Source organism: Bicyclus anynana, chromosome 26, assembly GCF_947172395.1.
Source record: "Bicyclus anynana chromosome 26, ilBicAnyn1.1, whole genome shotgun sequence".
Lineage (NCBI taxonomy): Eukaryota > Metazoa > Arthropoda > Insecta > Lepidoptera > Nymphalidae > Bicyclus > Bicyclus anynana.
In genome coordinates, this window is record NC_069108.1 from 9,378,967 (window position 1) to 9,399,694 (window position 20,728).

General features: G+C 34.9%; 1 long non-coding RNA gene across 3 annotated transcripts; it reads right to left on the bottom strand.

Moving 5' to 3' along the window:
* Window positions 1–6,858: 6,858 nt before the first annotated feature.
* LOC128199549 (uncharacterized) lies at window positions 6,859–20,485 on the bottom strand. Of its 3 annotated transcripts, XR_008252156.1 has the most exons (10): window positions 19,981–20,485; window positions 19,522–19,663; window positions 18,256–18,395; window positions 14,606–14,890; window positions 13,975–14,063; window positions 13,572–13,660; window positions 13,085–13,178; window positions 12,604–12,692; window positions 10,842–10,971; window positions 6,859–10,215 (listed from the first exon to the last, which is right to left on the bottom strand). It is a non-coding gene; the product is annotated as an uncharacterized LOC128199549 (long non-coding RNA). The 3 variants fall into 3 exon arrangements; XR_008252157.1 differs by lacking the exon at window positions 19,522–19,663 and having other exon boundaries at window positions 14,606–14,774; window positions 19,981–20,477; XR_008252155.1 differs by lacking the exon at window positions 19,522–19,663 and having other exon boundaries at window positions 19,981–20,476.
* Window positions 20,486–20,728: the final 243 nt, after the last annotated feature.

The following is a 20,728-nucleotide window of genomic DNA, read 5'->3' on the forward strand; positions in this document are numbered from 1 at the left end:
GATGGCGCCCGTAAAGCAACTATGACATGACAGTTGACAGCAAAACGTCAAATCGACTACTGCATTGAAAACGTCATTAATCCGCCATTATTATCCTTATAAGTGTTGCATTTCTTGGGAGATAATGAATATTACTTCGAAAGAATTAAAGTAAATCCGTAGATTTCAAAAATAGTAAAAAAAAATATTTTCTTTTATTTCCGCCAGGGTACAATGACTGATCCTGAGCTCCATACAATTTTAGACCATCTTCTTTATATATCTAAAACTTTGCCATAAAAAATCAACCTACCAAGAAGTGTCAATTGAACAAAAAATATTTCAATGAACAGAAATACATGAATCATGATATAAAGTTTTTGTACGTAAACAAAAAAAAACCAAAGTCGCGGCTTGAACCTTGTTATAGGTACAACAAAAAAACCAAGGCCTTATTGTAATAGTTACAGGCCAATGGAAAACTCAGATATTTTTGAAAAAGGTCATCGTTTTCCTAACTTAATATATATTATGTATGTTACGCTTTCACGCCTAAAACAATAAACCGATTTTAAAACTCTTATATGTATAATAGAAATAACATTATCAGCGAGTAACGTAATCTATATTTTATCTCCGTATTCCCACGGGAACGGGAACTATGCAGGTGAAACCGTGGGGCTTCTGCTATTATAAAACAAAAAAAAATCTTACTCCAACACACTTTTTAGCTAAAGTTTGGATGGGATATATTATATTATAATTTATAACATTTTGCGTAGGCTGAAGTGTAAATAAATATGTTTGTAAGTGCGCGATTATCTCAAAAACTGCAGAACTGATAGATATATGGGATCTTTATTTTAATGAATATCTTTAAAGTAGGTTTCAGTGTAGTTTTTGTAAATAAAATTATTATCTAAACAAGTAGACGCGCCAGTAATGCCCGTTCCCGTGGGAATACGCTGATAAAACATAGCATATGATACTCGCAAATAACGTGGCTTTTTGTTGGTAAAATAATTTTAAAAATAACTTCAGTTGATCCAGAGATTACCCCATGCAATATCACAAACTGTACCTTTTTATAATATAAATATAGTAATTAAATTGATAATGAACTCATAAAGACTCAAAACTCAAAGTTTAAATAGTAAATGTAGTGTAACACACACAGGCGCGATGCACGTGCGCGTGTGTGTGTGACTCGGCCGCGTTTTGTGTACACTACTTTGTGTTGCAGCCCAAGTGGTATATCACGGTTATTCGTAATATTGCTAGATATTTTAAGTAGTCCTTTTTTAATTTATGACAAGTTAGGCTTTCACTGCGATTACTGATGTTGAGCCGTGATAGCGAAGTGGATATGACCTCTGCCTCCGATTCCGGAAGGCGTGGGTTTGAATCCGGTCCGGGGCATATACCATCAACTTTTCAGTTGTGTGCATTTTAAGAAATTAAATATCACTTGTCTCAAACGGTAAAGGAAAAACATCGTGAGAAAACCTGCACACCGGAGAATTTTCTTAATTCTCTGCGTGTGTGAAGTCTGCCAAGCCGCATTGGGCCAGCATGGTGGACTAATGGTCTATCTAACCCCTCTCATTCAGAGAGGAGACTCGAGCTCAGCAGTGAGTTGAAATATGGGTTGAAATGATGATGATGACTGATGTTGAATGACGATGCAGTCTTAAGATGGTAGCGAGTTTACTTGAGGTATAAGTGCTGGAATGGCGACCACGCACTAGAAAGCGCAGTGTTGGCCGACCCCTCACCAGGTGGACTGCCGACATCAAGCGAGTCGCAGACATTCGCTGGATGCAGGCGGCTCAGTATCGTGATGTTTGGAAGTCCCTACAAAAGGCCTATGTCCTGCAGTGGACGTCCATCGGATGATATGATGATGATGATAAGTTTAATCTAAATAAGCTATAAGGTCGCTAAATCGCTTAGCGGTACTACATCTTTGAGTCTAGGGTAGTATCTAGCCACGGTCGAAATCACTAAAATCTAGGCGTTACTTTATAAGACGTGGTCTGTGCTTGCCTTGTTTTTTTTTTTTTATTAACCGACTTCCAAAAAGGAGGAGGTTCTACGGTCGGCTGTATGTATGTTTTTTTTTTTATGTATGTCCAGCGATAATTCTGTCAATTATGGACCGATTTTGAAAATTCTTTTTTTGTTTTGAAGGGTTTACTTCCAGGGTAGTTCCATTTTTTTCATGTCAGGATCTGATAAAGGCATCCTAGAGAAATTGAGGGGAACTTTCGAAAGTTGTAGAGACGGCTAGTGCGTTTGTTAGTGTTTCCATAAGGTATTTTAAACCACTACAACTTATGAAAGTTTGGAGTTGGTCTGATGATGGAGCCGATACACAGACGATGGAACTCGTCAAGGATTTACAGCACTCACCTTTTGTTTGGGCTTGATTAATTTGTATTGATGAGTACTTTCCACCTATACGGGTTGTGACTGTATTAAGGGTCTGGTGATGAAGACGAGGGACAGTGAAGAGAACTCCTCGACGGTTCACAGTAGCTACCTCGTGTTTGGACTTGATAAATTTGTATTGATGAGAACTTTCCACCTAGATGGATTGTGACTGTATTAAGGGTCTGGTGATGAAGACGAGGGGCAGTGAAGAGAACTCCTCGACGGTTCACAGTAGCTACCTTGTGTTTGGACTTCATAAATTTGTAATGATGAGAACTTTCCACCTAGATGGATTGTGACTGTATTAAGGGTCTGATGATGAAGAAGAGGGACAGTGAAGAGAACTCCTCGACGGTTCACAGTAGCTACCTTGTGTTTGGACTTGATAAATTTGTATTGATGAGAAATTTCCACCTAGATGGATTGTGACTGTATTAAGGGTCTGGTGATGAAGACGAAGCACAGTGAAGAGAACTCCTCGACGGCTCACAGTAGCTACCTTGTGTTTGGACTTGATAATTTTGTATTGATAAGAACTTTCCACTTAGATAGGTTGTGACTGTACACACGCAGTAGGTATGCTAACACTAAAAATAAAAAAATAAAAATTTTAAATTAAAGCTGTTTCTGAAAGAACCACAGAAATTTTGTATTTAAAACGTGTTTAATTAAAACATCACTGGCTTGGCACCGCCTTCAAACTGATCAGAAGGTAGCACATAGGTAGGATGTTATTTTTTGCTTTTTAGTTAAAGTTATTTTTTGAGTTGGAAGTCGGTTGAATTTTTTTTATTAAAATTTTTTCTTTACAAGTTAGCCCTTGACTACAATCTCACCTGATGTTAAGTGATGATGCAGTCTAAGATGGAAGCGGGCTAACTTGTTAGGAGGAGGATGAAAATTCACACCCCTTTCGGTTTCTACACGACATCGTACCGGAACGCTAAATCGCTTGGCGGTACGTCTTTGTCGGTAGGGTGGTAACTAGCCACGGCTGAAGCCTCCCACCAGCCAGACCTGGACAAATGAAGAAAATCTCAATCTACCCAACCGGGGATCGAACCCAGAACCTCCGTTTTGTAAATCCACCGCGCATACCACTGCGCCAAAAGGCCGTCAAAAAATGTTCTCCTCCGTTTATAAGTTACCACCTACTTTCAGATGGGACATCTGCTTAGTCCACCAGTTATTGAAATACCGAAAAAAAACCACAAAGAAATTCCGACTGGACACTTATAACAATGTCTGGAAAGGTAATTCAGTTCGTAACAAGTATAAAACAGTACACAACTGAGATATATAATACTACTTATACGTATGTAGAGACTATCCGTTTGACATTGTCTTACATGGCGCGCACTGATAATATGGTTTCGACTTATTTCTACATATTTTTTTAAGTGTTAAGGTACTATTTTTTTTTATTCTTTACAAGTTAGCCCTTGACTACAATCTCACCTGATGGTAAGTGATGATGCAGTCTAAGATTGAAGCGGGCTAACTTGTTAGGAGGAGGATGAAAATCCACACCCGCTTCGGTTTCTACACGACATCGTACCGGAAGGCTAAGTCGCTTGTATGCCGGTAGGGTGGTAACTATCCACGGCCGAAGCCTCCCACCAGCCAGACCTGGACCAATTAAGAAAACCGCAATCGGCCCAGCCGGGGATCGAACCTAGGACCTCCGTCTTGTAAATCCACCATACCACCATACCACTGCGCCAAGGAGGCTATCAAGTCATTTACACCTAAATTTACAAATCATCATCAACAACCCATATTCGGCTCACTTTTGAGTACAAGTCTCCTCCCAGAATGAGAGAAGTTGTATTGATTGTAAACTCCGTACATACTCCCAAGAACCGAAACTTGAATAACTCAGAAAGCAATGGTTAGGTTAGGTTAGGTTAGATTTTTAGGTTGTGAACGTACAAATAAAAAAAAAATCCTTACAATCTACCGAATAACACGTTAAATTGTAAGTAGTATATTGTGGTTTAATCCATCGACAGTTTACAGGAATTGAAACTTTACGATGACATGAGTATTATTTGGAAATACTCAATTGAGTTATAACCTACTTAAGCCTAATTTGACGGCTCCGTGGCACAGTGGTATGCGCGGTGTATTTACAAGACGGAGGTCCTGGGTTCGATTCCCCGCTGGGTCGATTGAGGTTTTCTTTATTGGTCCAGGTCTGGCTAGTGGGAGGCTTCGGTCTTGGCTAGTTGCCACCCGACCGACAAAGACGTGCCGCCAAGCGATTTAGCGTTCCGGTACGATGTCGTGTAGAAACCGAAAGGAGTGTGGATTTCATTCTACTTCTACCCGCTTCCAATTTAGATTGCATCCTCACTTAACATCAGGTGAGATTGTAATCAAGGGCTAACTTGCAGAGTATAAAAAAAAAAACAAAAAATCAGCTTATTTTTAATGACAATATGCTTAATAGTTCATACCTCTCTTTCATACCATTCTTTAAGTAACAAATTCTCAGTCAATATATGATTGTCTGTGATTTTGTTTCCGGCAGCATGTAACCCGTGCCTAACAGAGCAATACCTTGATAACACGACGCGGCCGATAGCTCGCAGCGATTCTAATGGAATCAATAAATGTAATAATATTTACGATTCCGTCTCTTTGTACCTAGCGCTAGCACTACTACCTATCCAGAAGGATCTTCTAAGCTGATGGCCGAGTTTCAGAAGATACGCCCTAAGAGACGTTCTGTCCATCTAAGACTCTGCTTCTGCCTTAGGGGTGCTTCGGGACCCATCAGGCGATGCTTCTGCGCTCGTCCTAACCGTTTGAGATCCCGTAAAGAAGCATAAGGCACTTATAAATTCAGTGAGAATAAAAAAATACAGTACCTATCGCCACTTGTATTTCCCAATTACACAAATTTCACACGTATTTTTTTTTAACGTAGAGAAAAAGGCAAAGACATTAGACTACACTTTACAGCCAATTCGTCTTAGATACATAGATATTGATATCAAAGCAATTCAATTCAAAGTTTCAAATACATAGGTACTTAGAATGTTTTTTTTACTACACAAATACTTTTTGTAGCAAGAGATAAAAGATTTTAAAAGCTGCCTGCGTAGGTGCGTTTTTTTTTTGTTTTTTTTTTCTATCGTATACTGGCAAAGATCGGAATCTGTAAAGCCTATTCACAAATTCAATTTATTTTAATTTGTGTTCTTCTGTTTTAATTTTTTTTTTATTCCATGTTCTGTAGTTCTGCTACATAGTTCCCTACTTAAAACAAATAAGTATATAATTTATTATGAGGTTTTGTAGTATTTTTTTTATATTTTCTTGTGTTGTTAACGCAAGCAAATATTTTTTTAATCTGCCTCTCAGACTAAATAAAATATAAAAAAAATAAAAATAATAAAAAATGTAATAAACATATAGGTAAGTAGAAATAACTGAAAAGTTGCAGGTGCATGCCCCGGACCGGATTCAAACCTACGCCCTCCAGAATCGGAGGCAGAGGTCATGTATCACTTAGGTACTATCTAATCTCTCTAACTAATGTTAGGTAGGTTATTGAAAACGATCATAGATGGTAGATACCTACTTCTACTCCAAGCTTGACCTCTCTCTACCTACTTAACATGTCCTGTTACATTTGGTTTTAAAATCTACTTTTTATGCCCACCTTTTTTTGAGATGCTTACGCAAGGGATTTATATTCGGCCCCTAAAATTTAAATAAATATATGTATAACTTTACGGAAGGTAGGAGGAACCTACTTACTTGTTACCAACCTATGTGCTGCCAATATTTTTTCAGAAAAGTATAGTATTTTTCAGATATAAGTTGAAAAAAATATAGTGCACTTAAAGAAAATATAGTATTTCTATGGAATAAGCAAAAAAGACCACGAATTACGAATATTTGTTGCGCATTTATTTTTAGAAAAACTATATTTATTAGCTCAAAGTCACTCAGCGAGCGATGGAGCGAGTTATGGTTGGAGGTTCTCTGCGTGATAGAATCAGGATTGAGGAGACCCGCAGACGAACCAAAGTCACTGACATAGCTCAGCGAGTCGCGCGCCTGAAGTGGCAATGGGCGGGGCACATAGTTCGAAGAGCCGATGGACGTTGGGGTCCCAAGGTGCTGGAATGGCGACCCCGCACCGGAAAGCGCAGTGATGGTCGACCCCCCACTAGGTGGACCGAGGATATCAAGCGGGTTGCAGGGAGCCGCTGGATGCTGGCGGCTCGAGATCGTTGTGCTTGGTCCATTCAAGAGTCCAATGTCCAATAGTATACACACTTATTGCTTCTGTTGAAAATAAATGTAAAAAAATATAGTACTTTTGCGTACTATACCTATATTTCTTCACAGTTTGTAGTTCGCACAAACGGAGTCGCTGGCGTGCGCTATACATATTTGAAAATTTTGGAACGACTAGCGACATCTTTGATAATCAATCAATCAATCAAAGCCTTTATTACTTCTTAACAATAAATTACATAGTTATTTTAAGTTTATTTATCCTATACTATTTGTGTTAGTGTGTTAGTTTATTAATATTTAACAAAATTGCGTATACATTTTTTTTTTTTACAATTGTTTGTTCTTAAATAAGTGTTAGAAGGTTATAATTGTTACGTATGTTAGTATAGTACTTAATAATTATGTTAAGAATCCCTCACTGGGTATAGGCCTCCTCCAGCTGATACATTTTATTCATTCTTTTCTATGTTGAAAAATAATTTGTTAGTTATGTAGGTTTGCCATCCATACGTAGATAATATTATAAGTTAATTCGTATAATTTGACTTTATTGTTGGGACAAAATTGAGTAACATTAAAAAATATGTATCAAATGAGAGACGGCGTGCAAGAATTATTACCTAAATAAAGAAAATTATGTTTACACTCAGACAATAAAATAAAATAGGTATATAATTATTATTTAGGACCAAATATTTACAATAGTTTTTTTTTCACATTTACAATAGTTTAAGTATTTATTGAGATGTATTCCTTCGAGGACATCTTTGATCAAGGAACATATTTACTCAGGAGAAGAATACCAACCTCATACAAAAAAAGTGGCACTAAAATTACCGCCATCTGTGGAATGCCCCCATTGAAACAATTTGCCAACGCGGGAAATTCAAAGCTAATATATTGTTTTTAAATTTTCACTGTTCAGCTTTTGTAGACGGAATAGCTTTAAAATAAATATTTTTAAAAACCATTTCGATTAATTAATTAATTTAAACAGATATTTATAAACTCTGTCGATTAATTAATTAATTTAAACAGATTTTTAAAAATATTTATTTTAAAACCACTCCGTCCCCAAAAGCTGAACTGTGAAAATATTAAAAACAATATAATAGCACAATATTTTAGTAACAAGTAATTGTATATAATAAATTAAACAATAGAAAGAATAACAGTTTCAAGTTGAAATGTCTTTATTATCAAATAAAAAATCTTATGCACTTAAACAATAACTAAGTAAACATCAGCACCTAAAATGTAATCTAAATATATTCATTTTGCTTCTAAAACTAAATTTTATCTTTAAAGTAAAATGAAAACCAAAATAAAAATATATCTATGCATCAATTGGGTGACTTCACTGATATATTTGGGAAAATCAAGTCAATTATAACTTAACCAATTCATACATAAAAATATAGATTGTCGGGATATTTGTACATATGATAAACTATGCAAACGTCACGCAGTTTCACCAGCGTAGTTCTCGTTCCCGTGGGAATACAGAGATAACAATTATGGCCTAATCCATGATTATAATGCTGTAAGAATTTTTTAAATCAGCAAAGTAGTTTCAGAGCCTATTCAATGCAAACAAACAAATAATTAAATTCTTCCTCTTTCTAATTAGTATAAATTTCATAAACAATAAAATTATTAGAATTTGGCTAATGAAAGTAGAAACTGAAATCACCCGCCAAATTTTAAAAAATCGGAGTAAATTCTCAAAATTATAGTGCAAATATTGGAATAACTGAGTTTAACACTTATAGTATAGGTAATAATGTATTCACAAATAAAAACTAATTTAAGTAAATTATGAAAACGCATGTTTTTTTACTTTGTTTATATGATTTTTAAATTTGGCGGGCAATTTCAGTCTCTACTTTCATTAGCCAAACTTTACAACCTAATGCGATAACATAATATTACTTTTAGGCGAATCAATAGAGCATTTACCCTCTACCTCCTCAGAAACAGTTCTGATTTTGATGATTATTTTTGTTCAGTTTGTTTCTTCATATCATTTGAAATCAGAAACCTTTTGGAGTGATGATGGAACGATTTATACTATTTAACAATAGTTATGCTATTTATATAATAAATTATTAAAAAAACAAACACTACCGACTTCAAAAACACAAAGTTATGCAGTAAACTAATAAGCTGAAGAAAACATTATAATATTTTCTATCTACTGATTACTGAAGCCGGTGCCAATTGTACAATTAATGGGTAGGCAATCAATCGTACCGTTTTTTTCCACCTTAAGGATTCGAATTGTTTTCCGAAATTTATATGGGACCTACTTCGAAATAAACCCTTTACAAAAAGTAAAGAATTTTCAAAATCGGTCCACTCAGTAAAAAGTTACGCATAGTTACATTACAATAAATGGGAAAACAATTAATCATCTTCTATTTTCCTACTATTAGGTTTGAAATTGTTTTCCAACATTTTATGAGACTTTTAGGAATATACCCTTTCTATCAAAAAAAGAATAATCAAAATCGAACCACCCAATAAAAAGTTATGCTTGGTTTTATATTAAAATTAATGAGAAAACAATCAATCGCACATTTAGGATTGGAATTGTTTTTTAAAATTTATATAGGAGCTTTACAATCAAAATACCTTTACAATCTATAAAGAATTTACGAAATCGGACCACTTCGTAATAAGTTACGCATATTTTTACAATACAATTAATGGGAATAATTAAAATTTATAATGATTTGGGACCATTGTCGGAATATACCCTTTCTATTTAAAACAAAGTTATTCAAATCGGAATTCGAAGACATGCTTGGTTTTAAACTAAAACAATCAAGAATGATCAATCAAAAGAATTATCAAAATCGGACTACTCATGTTAACAGTTATGCTTGGTTTTACATTACAAAAACAGGGGATGATTGATTGTTTAACCATTAATTTTAGTATACAACCAAGTATAACTTTTTATTGAGTGGTCCGATTTTGATAATACTTTTTTATTATAAAGGGTTCATTCTGAAGATAGTCTTTTAAAGATATGAAAAAGCAATTTGAACCCTATAGCTAGGAAAACATTAGATAACTAATTGTCGGCCCATTAATTGGACCATTGGCACCGCCTTCAAAGTGATCAATAGATAGAAAATATTATAATATTTTCTTTCGTTTATTAGTTTTCTGTATAAGTTTGTATTTTTGAAGTCGGTTGTATTTAAAAAAAAATATGTATAAATAGCATAGATATTTTTTAACAATTTAAATAATTTCGTCCACCAAAACATTTCTGATTTTAAATAACATAAAAACTAATTAAAATTTTCTGTTTTTAAATAGACTTAAAAAAAAAATCATCAAAGTCGGAGCTGTTTCTGAGGACTTCCAGCATATGCTTGTTTTATTTATTATTTGATTCCATTATTTCTTTCATAAAAATGTGACATTTTTCATTATGAGAAGTACAGACATAAAGAGACGAATTTTAGTATTCCAAAGAATCATGGTGCAGGTGCCTGGTCCATTGATTATAATTGTTACATCAATTGTTGTGACCTGTAATAGAAAATTTCATTTAACATGACTTTTTAAAATGCACTGAAAATAAATATTTACATAATTATATATAATAAGAATTCCTATTCTCTTCAGGGACATCAAACAAATTTTTAGTCTATTTTCTGCTCCATTTACAAAAAATCATTTTAGGAAGCTCAGCTGTAACCTTGAAAAGTATAGAAATATGGATATTTTGTTACATTATTTACAAGCGGACGCCCGCTACTTCGTCTATGTGGAATTCAGTTTTTCACAAACTTGCACACAAACTTAAAGAGAAATTATAATGTGTTTATTTCAGTTTTTAAAAACAAAACTGTAAGTGTATCTAGGAAACATGTAGTTCATTGTTATTAAGCAGGTCAAAACTACCTTGTTCGTTCAGTAGCTAGCCCATGTGTTTTGATGATCACGAGATCCTGGTTCTGTCTTTAAGAGATACTGAGTTTTTGCTTCTGCTAACAAATTCTTAGTTTGGAGTTGGGAAGTTGGTGGTGTCACACCCCCGTGCCTCAGAGAGCATGTTAAGCCGTCGAACCCGGTCATTATCATTAACATTTCTGATAGTGATCATTAATCAATCTAATAATATCAACCTAAGCCGAATGAATAAAGCAAGTTACCTTGTGCTATTTTGCAAAAATGCCAGCAGCAACGTGGCTGCAGTAGTGTGGCTCGGGACGGGTACAGCTAGATCTTCATCTTTTATTTCTATCTCATGATATTTAACAATATATCTTCATTTTACAGCACCTGCAAAAATAAATCAGAAGTTATACATTTTACATAACTATTATTGCATGCACTACACCTGCAAAAATAAATAAGAAGTATACATTTATGGGGTGTAAGGGGGAGGCTTGTACCAGTCAGCCTCTTCAACTGCCAACATCACCTGCACGTGGTACACCATGCAGATTGACCGACGAGGCTCTGGCGACCGACTAATGGCGGTTTAACCATTCTGATTCAGCTAGACTTCACAAGTACCACAGACCGGTGTCAGGCAGCAGCGATACCGGTGCGAGAAGTCTAGGCCTGCGAATGACCAACCTGCATGCCCAGCGTGGTCATTTATGGGCATTACCTTGCAATGTATAGTACAACACAACAAGATCCATGCAAGAGGCCTATGTCCAGCAGTGGACGTCTATCGGCTGATAAGGTATACATTTTACATAATTATTATTGTTACCAGTTAAGAGGATAATCCCAGAGGATGTTGCTATTTCGTGATCTAAACCAGACATTTTCCTTTAGCATAGTACTTGTAGAGCTTACTGTCCCGTGGGAGACTAACATTCCAAAGGACCACAGTGTAAAACTGAATAAATGTTATGACCTAACAAATGAACTAACTAAAATGGCTATATGGTTAGTCTGTACGCCGTAGAGAGGTGCGAGAGGATTACCAGCAAAATCTCTCTATAATTTGCTTAGAGACCTTGGTCTCTCTAGAAGTGCAGATTTGGGTTACCAAATTTGGCAGACCTTACTACGCAGGGAGAACAACACGAGCAGAGAAGGGGAGTGTTAATCAATTGTCAAGGAAGTCTTTAACCTTACGTCCATTGATCACAAGTCCAAGCTCTGCTCAGCGTTTTTCTCTCTGCCACGTGATGGACACCCACATGGTGAATCCATGAATTGGTAAGATATTCGTCTCAAAAAAATCATGTTGTACACTAAAATAATTTAGTTGAGTAGGGCAATGACCGCGTGAAATACAGTTTTTCACAAATCTCCCTTGATTTTTTCAGGAATAAAAGTTAATTTTAGTGAAATTTATCAATAGTTTTTTCAAGTGATTATAATTATATACACAATACTAAAATGCAAACAAGGTCTTTTAAATTTTTCGTCTGTCTGTGTTTCTGTTTCTCTGGGATAATCTTTGGAACGGCTGAACCGATTTTAATTGGACTTTCATTGGAAGATAGAGGAAGTTATTGAGCAATATTTAGGCTACTTTTTATCCCAGAAACATGGTTCCCGCTGGATGTTCAAAAACTGAACATCACACGGTTGAAATCGCGGGCGTCCGCTAGTATTATAATATTGGTTAGCCAATGTGGTTTTGGATAACGAGGTCGTGGCTTCGAATCCTGGGTCAGGCTATCAGATACTGAGTTTTTCTTTCTTCCAAGAAATTTACAGTTCTCAGCCTGGAGTTGGTAAGTTGTTTGTATTACACTCCCGCGCCTCGTCCAGGTCATTATCATTAACATCTGATAGTGATCCACAATGAATTTCACTTTATCTCCCTTAGCTCACCAACCTTTATTGTAGCAGTGTGGTGGGTCTAAGCTCCCTAACCCCTTTTCTATAAGGTCTGGCTCTGTAGTGTCGTTAAAATAGGCTGATAATAACGATGAAGCAGGTTACCTTGTGCTATTTTGCAAACATGCCAGCAGCAACTGTGTGGCTCAGCACTGACTGGCACAGCTAGACCTTCATCTTCTATTTTGCTACACCTGAAAAATTCAACATAAAGAATAAATTTTATGTATTTTCACCAGTTAAAAACAAATGAAAACTAAAATAATTTTATTAAGTGAATAATGTGAAGAATAGATTATGAAAAAAAACATAAGACTCGAATTGAGAACCTCCTTCTTTTTTTGAAGTAGGTTAAAAATGTGAAAAAAATTCAGTTAAATTCTCATCTTGGAGTTGGGAAGCCTTTAATCCCGATTATTATCATTAGCATCAGATAGTGGTTATTAATTAATTGAACATTATCACCCTAAGCCCTCCAACAGCATTGGAGCAGTGTGGTGGGTCTCAACTCCATAATCACTTTTCTATAAGGCCTGGCCCTGTAATGCCGTTAAAATAGGTTGATAATAACGATGAAGCAGGTTACCTTGTGCTATTTTGCAAACATGCCAGCAGCAACTGTACTGTGTGGCTCAGCACTGACTGGCACAGCTAGACCTTCATCTTCTATTTTGCTACACCTGAAAAATTCAACATAAAGAATAAATTTTATGTATTTTCACCAGTTAAAAACAAATGAAAACTAAAATAATTTTATTAAGTGAAAAATGTGAAGAATAGATTATGAAAAAAAAACATAGACTCGAATTGAGAACCTCCTTCTTTTTTTGAAGTAGGTTAAAAATGTGAAAAAAAATTCAGTTAAATTCTCATCTTGGAGTTGGGAAGCCTTTAATCCCGATTATTATCATTAGCATCAGATAGTGGTTATTAATTAATTGAACATTATCACCCTAAGCCCTCCAACAGCATTGGAGCAGTGTGGTGGGTCTCAGCTCCATAATCACTTTTCTATAAGGCCTGGCCCTGTAATGCCGTTAAAATAGGTTGATAATAACGATGAAGCAGGTTACCTTGTGCTATTTTGCAAACATGCCAGCAGCAACTGTGTGGCTCAGCACTGACTGGCACAGCTAGACCTTCATCTTCTATTTTGCTACACCTGAAAAATTAAACATAAAGAATAAATTTTATGTATTTTCACCAGTTAAAAAACAAATGAAAACTAAAATAAAAACATAGAAGTCGGTTAAAAATAATTCAGTTAAATTCTCATCTTGGAGTTTGGAAGCCTTCAATCCCGATTATTATCATTAGCATCAGATAGTGGTTATTAATTAATTGAACATTATCACCCTAAGCCCACCAACAGCATTGGAGCAGTGTGGTGGGTCTCAGCTCCATAATCACTTTTCTATAAGGCCTGGCCCTGTAATGCTGTTAAAATAGATTGATAATAACGATGAAGTAGGTTACCTTGTGATATTTTGCAAACATGCCAGCAGCAACTGTGTGGCTCAGCACTGACTGGCACAGCTAGACCTTCATCTTCTATTTTGCTACACCTGAAAAATTAAACATAAAGAATAAATTTTATGTATTTTCACCAGTTAAAAAACAAATAAAAACTAAAAGAATTTTATTAAGTGAAAAATGTGAAGAATAGATTATGAAAAAAAAACATAGACTCGAATTGCGAACCTCCTTCTTTTTTTAAAATTGGTTAAAAATGTAAAAAAAAATTCAGTCAAATTCTCATCTTGGAGTTGGGAAGCCGATAGCAAAATTTCACATATTTTCACCAGGTTAAAAACAAACAAAAACTAAAAGAATTTTATTAAGTGAAAAATGTGAAGAATAGATTATGAAAAATGTAAAAAAAATCAGTTAAATTCTCATCCTGAAGTTGGGAAACCTTTAATCCCGATTATTAACATTAGCATCAGATAGTGGTAATTAATTAATTGAACATTATCACCCTAAGCCCACCAACAGCATTGGAGCAGTGTGTTGGGTCTCAGCTCCATACCTCCTCTACTATATGGAGACAATGATTGATGTGTAGGATTAAAATAGCTTCTATGAAACATAACATATTTTAACATACCTATTGCCTGGTTTCCATCTGTTAATGCTATATTTGCTAAGCATTGTGTGTTAATATTATTTTATTCTATTGTCTTCTTTTAAATTATCTTCTTGAAATTTCTTAGTCTGGCTTGCAAGTAATGCTAAATTTTGAACTCATTTTTTGTGAGTTTGTTGGTACTGAACTTCTGCGAACATTGTTTATTTTTGAAAGCTTTGATTGCTTTTTGAGACATTGTGTAAATATTTTTTATATTAAAAACCGTCGTCATGCGGGTAAAATTCATGTGAAGAAGCAGGATTGCTGAAAGCATTAGGTATATATTTTAATTTGAATACATAATAAACTCTTTTTATTTATCTCTCTCTCTCTAACTGCTTTATTGGTTCAGTGTAACTATCATGAAATTCTGAGTTTGAGTCCTGGGTTGGTCTATGAAATATTGAGCATTTCCTTCTTTCAAGAAACTCACAATAAAAATCTATACTGATATGTATTCAACCCATTTTTAAATTAAATGTCTTAAATGGTGAAGCATAACATTGTGAAGAAACCTGCATAACTGAGAATTTTCTTAATTGTCTAGGTGTGTGAAGTCTGCCAATCCGCATTGGGCCAGCATGGAGGACTAAGGCCTAACCCCTCTCGTCCTGAGAAGTGACTCGTGCTCAACAATGAGCCGAAAATGGGTTGTTAATCTATACTAATATTATAAAGAGGTAAAGTTTGTAAGTTAGTCACATTTTTTAAATGGGGTAATTTTCGGAACTACTGGTCCGATTTCAAAAATTCTTTCACCAGTAGAATGCTACATTATCGGGGAGTGCTATAGGCTATATTTTATATTAGCATGATATATATTCGCCGAGTTAACACAGTTTTTGTCATACAGGTCGGACCGAAAATCCTCTTAAGCAGACTTATTCGCATGCGCTGCCTTAACCATTGTGTAAAATTGAAATTAATGTATGGAGGCTTTATGTATCTTTAAAAGTTCTACAAAAAAAGTCCGCGACACCATATATCTATCTTCTATATATTAGCAGATATAGTACCTTTTGTGTTTTTAAAATTATAAATTTTATATACTTAGGTTTGCGTCATTATTTATGCTACTTAACTTAAATCCTTATCAAAATAAATTATTTAATAATCACAAGGATATTATGGAGATAAGATTTGCCCTTTATAGTATGTTAATTAGTTTTGGAGATAATACAAAATTTCTCAAAGACGCAGAAAGTCCGCTACATGACGCCCCGCGCTTTCCATTACGTAGTTCCCGCTCCTGTGTGAATATGTGAATCAAACATAGCCTATGACATTCGCAAATAACGTAGCTTTCTATTGATAAAACAATCTTTCAAATCGGTCCAGTAGATCCAAAGATTATAATTTTAGCATAGAAGTTTCTACTTTCCTTTGTCATCGCACCACGCTCATATTTTCTATTTTTTGTCTGTCTGTTTGCCTTTTTTTTGACCGGGCATCACGCTGATACTACAGAATGAATTCAAATGATACTTAAGACGATTTGAGACCATAATACGTAGAAGGATAATAGGATACTTTTTGTCGTGAAAACAAAATCAGAATTGGGTGAAGTAGGGGTAGAAAGTTTGTACGGAAAGTCCTTAATTTTTTTAGTTACAAGGTATAAGTTATAAAACTTGCAAAATAGAATGTGAAATAGGGGTTGAAAGTTGACATCGATTTTTACGCGAAGTCGCGAGCGTCCGCTAGTATGTATTATAAAGAGGTAAAGTTGGTGGTGTTCTAGCAGGTAAACTCTGGATCTACTGAACCAATTTTGAAAATTCTTTTACCACTAGAAAGCCACGTTATTTCTGAGTATCATAGGCTATATTTTATCCGCGTATTCTCAAACTGCAGAAAGTTGGTTAATATTAAGTAGTTAGTAAAAGCTCAACTGAATGAGGAATGTTCATAAATAAATTATATATACTTAATATTCTTTATAAACTCCAAGCCCACCAACCGATACTGATGAATGAAGGATTAGTAGGATTAAGTAGCATCTACAGGGTGCTCAGGAGTATTTCCCATAACTCTAGGGTAGCTCCAAGTTCTAAAAGGAAAATTAATTTAAAATGTCTAAGGAACATGTGTATTAAAAAACTTTAATAAAAACAAGTCAACCGACTTCAAAAACATACTTACTAAACTAAAAAACGAAAAATAACATTATACTAAGTTCTATATATCATATTATGTTCTTACTGATGATCAGTTTGAAGGTGGTGCTAGCCCAATGATGTATTAATTCAAGCCATGTAAGAATATCATAAATATTTAGGTTTTTCAGACAGTGTTCTTTCATGTAGTTCTTTCAGTAACAGCTTAAATTAAAACAACACCGGTTTAGCACAGCCTTCAAACTGATCATCAGTTAGAACATAATATGATATGAACTTAGTATAATATTATTTTTCGCTTTTTAGTTTAGCCAGTATGTTTTATGTTTTTGAAGTTGGTTGAATTTCTTTAATTAAAATTTTTTATTTTTTCATTTTTAGTGAAATCATCCTAGATATTGATCTAGCGCCAAAGGTATGTCGCTATGAGTCGTGATAAAACATTGTATTTGATTGCCTCTGACTTAGAATCAAACTAATTACTACTGTGAACCATCGAGAAGTTCCCTTAACCGTCCTTCGTCTTCATTACCAGACCCCTAATACAGTCACAACCCATGTAGGTGGAAAGTTCTCATCAATACAAATTTATCAACACATGGTAGCTACTGTGAACAATCGAGGAGTTCCCTTAACCGTCCTTCGTCTTCATTACCAGACCCCTAATACAGTCACAACCCATCTAGGTGGAAAGTTCTCATAAATACAAATTTATCAACACATGGTAGCTACTGTGAACCGTTGAGGAGTTCTCTTAACTGTCCTTCGTCTTCATCACCAGACCCCTAATACAGTCACAACCCATCTAGGTGGAAAGTTCTCCTCAATATAAACTAGTAGCTAAGGTAGCTCCTATAAGTGGACTTGTCAACACCTTAAATTTATGAGAAATAGTCCCGAGCACCCTGTATAAAATGTAACTTAACTATGCCTAGTTTGTTTCAGCTGATGCTATATTTATGAACAGCACCAATACATATAAATAAAATTTAAGTTTATGTCTGTGATTTCAAAATAACTGTGTTTTCTCAAGTGCCTATATACAATACTGACATACAGTCATACTTCTTTAAAATGTTCATCTGTTTGTTTGTTTGAGCTAATCTCTGGAACAGCAGGGTCATTTTAATGGGACTTTTACTGGAAGATAGAGAAGATTATTGATCAACATCTACTTAATATTTTGGCCATTACTTGTTATTTAACATGGGCGTACACTCACAACCACATAGACACTGATAGACGTCCATGCTCATCACACTAATATGATGAGTTCAATTGCCACAACTGGCTGTGGCGTGTAGATGCAAAGAGCAATGATGCTATCTACTGCATCACTGGAGAGCTGTTGCTGGTGTTATATCCTTATATCTCAGAGAGTATGATATGCTATATATCCCAGTCATTATCATTAACACCTGATAGTGATCCTTTTATAATTTAACTTTATTACCCCAAGCCTATCAACCCACATTGGAGCAGTGTGCATTTTACAGTAGGTGTTTAACTTACCTTCTTATTCTCTCTCTCTCTTGTTCTTACAGGCAAAACATCTCGTCTTTTTTAAAAATGTAGATGACAAACCATTCATAGTTCAATGTAAAATTTATTCTAAAAGTCCAATAGTCTAATCATTGATTATCTGGACATTACTGAAATTAAGAGAGTGAGTAAATTTAATTAAAAATACATAAACATACTACGCATGAAGAGACAGATGAATATCTTAACATTCCGTGCAGGTGCCAGGTCCATTGCCTGGTAGAGAGAAATACTCCGAGCAGAGTCCTGGAGTTGTGACTACAGGATGTAGGGTTAAGGAATTCCTTGACAATTGATTAAACTCCCCTACTTGTGTTTTTCTCCCTGCTTAGCCAAATTTGGTAAGATCCTACTAAGAGCAGCTTTGGATACTTATTCTTCTTTCTCTCTTTCTTCTACATAGAAGTTGCTGCAGTCCTAAAGATGCCAAGGTCTTTAAACAAGTTATAGAAAGATTTTGTTGGTAATCCTCTCGCAGCTACTTCTACGGCAGACAGACTAACCACATAGCCATTTTTACTTAGTTCATTTGTTATTATTATTTATTACAAAACCTTGACAAGAACCAGGTGAGAAATATAACTAAAATGTCCGGAGGCAATCTGATGATAGAACAGAAACACAGATGAGGGAATTCCTCAACTTTTCACAGAAGCTACATTGTCAAAAAGAAAAAAAAAAATAAAATGTGCAAAGCTTAGGTCTTATAGCTAAAAGCTATTTCTTTCAAACAACCTTCAATGAAAAATGTATCTTATTATTGGCAAAAGCTTTTATAGATCAAGGCAAGAAAAATATTGCCGAAATGGCCTCCGTAGCACAGTGGATTAACTACGCAAAAGTCCTGGGTTCTATCCCCGGCTGGGCCAATTGAAGTTTTCTTTCTGGTCTATGTCTGGCTGGCTAGTTAATACCCTACTGGCAAGTGATTTAGTGTTCCGGTGAGATATTATGTAGAAACAGAAATGTGTGTGGATTTTCATCCTTTGCCTAACTAGTTATCTCGCTTCCATCTTAGATTGCATCATCACTTATCATCTTATTCTATAATTATGTCAAAGAACAGATTTTTGTACAAAGTAAACTAACATACTCTTCATTAGTCTGCCTAGTGCCTAACATATTTATAAAAACTTGTAATTGTAGTTTCAAATTAACAAATTGTTCTGGTTCATCATTACATAATTATAAACTACTTATTATAGATTCAAAAATAAAACTCAAATTTTACTCTACCTGCCTTTAGTACATATACCTGTGGTTTAATATTGAACTGGTAACAGATACTTTCAAATTAGTTCATGGAATTTGCTTTTCTCAGATGTTTATTTTCATTACCATTTCATAATTAACCTTATGTTGCCCCAGATTAAGCTACCTGTGATAACCAAAAGAAAATCTGTTCAGTAGATCCAGAGAAGTAAACATTCAGACAGCTGCAGGTCAGACAGTTATTTGGGGTGCATTGCATCTACAAACATCACCATAATGTGTAAACCCAGCATAGTTGTATAATTGAGCACGAGTTTCATAAGAATTAGTAGGATTTTAATAATTCCCATACCTTGAGAAGACTACTAAGAAACCTAATTAACTAACTGTTATTAAAGTATTCATTAAAATGTAATCATTATCTGATCAATAGCTATTATTAAAGTATTTTATTATTAGCTAAAACTTAAAGTAGGTACATACCGGAGACTAAATTTGTAGAATCAAATTTCTGTAATCTCTGTAGGGTCTTCTCTGGATCATCGGCAGGCGAAGAACCACACTCAAAGCATTTTCTTTTGTTCTTCTTCATAGTTATAGAGACACTTGAACTAACAAAGTCTTATTTTTAACATAATGAAAAACCACAACACTCAGATGAAACGCAAAAGACTTATAGATCTTCTCAACATCAAGAATGGCGAGGATATTACACAGCAGGTTGCTTAAATCCAATCCATGAAGAGGTCTTCATAAATATTAACAGGCCGTGGCAAACATTTATTTTATTATTCGTGAATTCGTGTTTTATTTGGTGAAAATGTGAAATGACGCCATTTTCATTTTATAACATATTTATTTTTTATTAAGTAATTGGGGTTGCCACACTTCGTTTAGAAAATCTTACCCATACGTTACTAAAACAATATTCAACGAGAGTGTCTCTCTATATTTTTGTAGAAGAAAAGTATTTATTCAGTTATTAAAGTCATATTTAAATCTAAAAATGTATTCGATTTATCAAAATATTATGTCAGGCGTGTGCTACTAACGATAATAATATTGCTACAACTACCAGACGGTAGAACCGTATGGATGATGACACCACAGGTCTAGCCCCCGTAGGTATAACCAAACCTTGTTCGAGAGTTGACCCGGCCTGTCTTTGATACGCCAAGTAAAATACCGTCTTAAAATATTCACTCAATAGATGCCTCTACTTATTATTCTT